At 53.7% G+C, this 3,327-nt stretch overlaps 1 pseudogene; it reads left to right on the top strand.

Annotated features, from left to right (window-relative positions):
- Window positions 1-2,076: 2,076 nt before the first annotated feature.
- LOC126932405 (uncharacterized) lies at window positions 2,077-2,765 on the top strand (annotated as a pseudogene).
- The last annotated feature ends 562 nt before the right edge of the window (window positions 2,766-3,327 follow it).

The raw sequence follows: 3,327 nt of genomic DNA, 5'->3' as shown, positions 1-3,327 counted from the left end.
GCAACCACTCATTTTCAGAATTATGATGTTAGGAAAATAAACCTAATTTTGTTTAAGCCACAGTGAGTTGAGATTCCTGTTAAGTGAAGCCAAACATTTCTATCTGATACCCATGAACTTGCTTTAAGGTGCTCATCAAATATTACGCTCCCTACTTACCTTTCCTTCTTTCTCTTTAAAAGCCCCTTTGCTGGTCCTTTGGGAAAGCCAAGGGGCCCAGGAACTCACCACGTGTTTGAATCAGGGGTCTGATGCTGAAGAAGCCAGCAGGAGCATAACTTACCCTAAGAATTTCTCACCTTCTCTACCCCAAATAGGGGCTGGGGATCAAGGACATCCAGAGCGCTAACATGAGAGGAGCATGCCCAGGAGAGCCAAGGAACAGACCAGAAGATACAGCCCAGGAGACCCCAGGGTCACAGGCTCAGGCCCTTGGGCCAGCTGGGTGCTCAGGGCTACACCCTTTGTGAGGCCCCCACCCCGGCTCCCTGCAGCCCAAGGGAAAGGGCTATCTGCTAGTGACCAAGTGGGCATGATGGGTCTCCTGTGTCTTTGACTCCACCAGACTCGCACAGCTTCGTTCAGGGAATAAAGAACCTGCAATCTACCCTTTCTTTCTTTCTTTCTTTCTTTCTTTCTTTCTTTCTTTCTTTCTTTCTTTCTTTCTTTCTTTCTTTCTTTCTTTCTTTCTTTCTTTCTTTCTTTCTTTCTTTCTTTCTTTCTTTCTTTCTTTTTTCTGAGACAGAGTCTCACTCTGTTGCCCAAGCGGGAGTGCAACGGCACGATCCCAGCTGACTGCAACCTCCGCCTCCTGGGTTTAAGCAATTCTCCTGCCTCAGCCTCCCAAGTAGCTGGGATTACAGGCATGGGCCACCATGCCCAGCTAATGTTTTGTGTTTTTAGTAGAGATGGAGTTTCACCGTGTTGGCCAGGATGGTCTCGATCTCCTGACCTCAGGCGATCCACCCGCCTCGGCCTCCCAAAGTACTGGGAGAACTTGCCCTTTCTAAAGCCCTAAAAGCTAATGTTTGAGTGTCTGCTATACATCAGGTTCTTTTCATCTTCATGAAAGTCATTTGATACAAGATTTCACATCCTCATTCATAAATGAGGAAACTGAAGGATCGAGAGGTCAGATGGTTGGCCCAAGGTCACACTGCTTGGAAGCGGGGGAGTTCTGTTTCCCTCCCAGAGATAACCACCCCACAATAATATGTTGCTTCAGAGGCTACTTTATTCAGTCTCCCAGACAGGCACTGTTCATTGCCATCTGAGAGCCTTTGTCCCAGCTCTGCCCGTCCCTCCAGCCTGGAATACCCTCTGTCCTCCACTGGCATTTTGTTCCAGCTTCAAGACTCAGCCTCACTCCCTCCCTAATCATAAATAGCCACCACTTACGGAAAGCACACCACAATATTTTACAACAGTCCTACCCGACAGGTCCCTGTGTCCCTGCTTTCCAGATGAGGAAAATGAGGCTCAGAAAGGAGCGTTTGCTGGCCCCTGTCACACAGCTAGTAAGGTGGGTGACCAGAAGGCAAAGCCAGCTCTGCCGGGGCAATGTCCTCAGAAGAACCGAGAGAGGGAGGGGTTGCTTCCAGGTCAAGGTCAGGCCTCCAAAACAAATGCTTGGTCTGGGCCCTTCTCTCCTCCCCCACACTTGGCCCTGCAAATTGGCTTTGACCTTTCATGCCCCTGCCTTTGAGCTTCTCCCCATTCAATTGAAATCACAAAGGAAGAAAAGAGGGCTGGCAAGAGGGAAAGGCCCCTCCTGGCCCAGGCCCAGGTCCCCAGCCACGCCCCCGCAGGCGCATCAAGCCCTCCAGGGTCTGTTTGCACAGTTGGGGTGCTGCACTAGGAACCCCACCTCCGGGAGAAAGGCACCACGAGGTCATCTGTTTACTCTGGGATTAGCGGCTCCCCGCGGGAGTTCTTTTCCTACGAGATGAAAAGAAAGCGGACAATCTGTCAGGTAAACAGGCCGCATTGTTCCCAGCCATGTCGGGGGCCCCTTTGTGGGCCGGGCCTTTGAGATCGGTTGCTCCCTTGCACAGGGAGAGAGCTTACTTAAAGGGAATGGAACGGAATGGGAGGCCCCAGCTGGTGGGCAGGTCACCTGCTGCTGATACAGGGAGGGACAGAGGGCTTGGACAATTCCGGCTTTTCCTTAGCTGCTCTCCTTGCAAGCCCCTTCCTCCCCATGGGTCTCTTGATGAGTCCAACAAGACGGGCACGGAGCCCGATCTCACAGATGGGGAAGCTGAGGCCAGCGGCAGCTTCCCCCCGCCGCACAGAACAGAGCTCCTGGCATTCCAGCAGGGGGTGGCTGGAAGAAAACCAGGGACCTGGTCTAACCACCTCACTCTTCAGATGGGGAATAGCTGGAGACACAGGAATTGGCAGAGCACGATTTCTGCACTGGAGGCTTCCCCATGTATCCCTGCTGGGTAGCGGAGAACACTTGGGAGCCACGACCATCCCCACCAGTGGGCTGTCAGTTTTATGGATTCCCAGAATATTTAACAGCTGAGTGGATGGGACTGGTCAAGGCCGGCCTGTTTCCTCCCACATCTACCCACAAGGTATCTTCCTGGGAAGCAGGGAAGACAGTGCAAGCCCCGCCCCACAAACACATGAGTGCCTGGGAGTCAGGACTCCTGTATTTGGGTGGCCCTGACTCCAGTTTGCTCTGTGACCCCAGACAAGCCACTCACCCTCTCTGGACCATCCATCAAACAAGAGATAAGATACTCTCCAGGGGTTAGCCCTTCCCCTTTGGACCGTGAGAAAATCTAGGGAGGGCACAGGCATCCATCCATGAGGACAGGATGGAGGAGGGACTACCTAAACCCCTGTCCATCTCGGACTTCCGAGAGGCTTGTGAGGCAGTAGGGGCAGCGCCTGGCCCAGCCACCATCCTCTGGGCAGGGTGCTGTCATGGGAAGAGAGCACTGTGGTGAGGTGGTGAGAACGTGTGCCCTGGGTCACCCTGACCAGTCCAATTGCAGCCTCTCACTCACCAGAGGCCCAACCTTGGGCAAGTGACTCAGCCTCTTGGTCTGTGAAATGGCCCCCATGAGGCCTCCTCAGCCTGGGGGACTCCACGGTGGAAGGGTTCCAGGAAGGCGGGAGTTGGGGCTGTTCTTACCCCTGCCAGGAGGTCCTGTCCACCCTCTAGCTTCCCTCTCCCTGACCCCCCACCACTGCCCATTCCCAGTAAGGCACCTATTCTCTTTGCCACCCTGACGCCAAGTCACTGTTCAGCTTGTTGGCGACAGAGCCGGAAGTGTGGAAAAATCTCATGCAGCTCCCGAAGTCCAGGGAGAG

This window comes from Macaca thibetana, chromosome 12 (genome assembly GCF_024542745.1).
Source record: "Macaca thibetana thibetana isolate TM-01 chromosome 12, ASM2454274v1, whole genome shotgun sequence".
Classification (NCBI taxonomy): Eukaryota; Metazoa; Chordata; class Mammalia; order Primates; family Cercopithecidae; genus Macaca; species Macaca thibetana.
The sequence above is the reverse complement of the archived record's forward strand: the minus strand, read 5'-3'. Positions and strand labels throughout refer to the sequence as shown.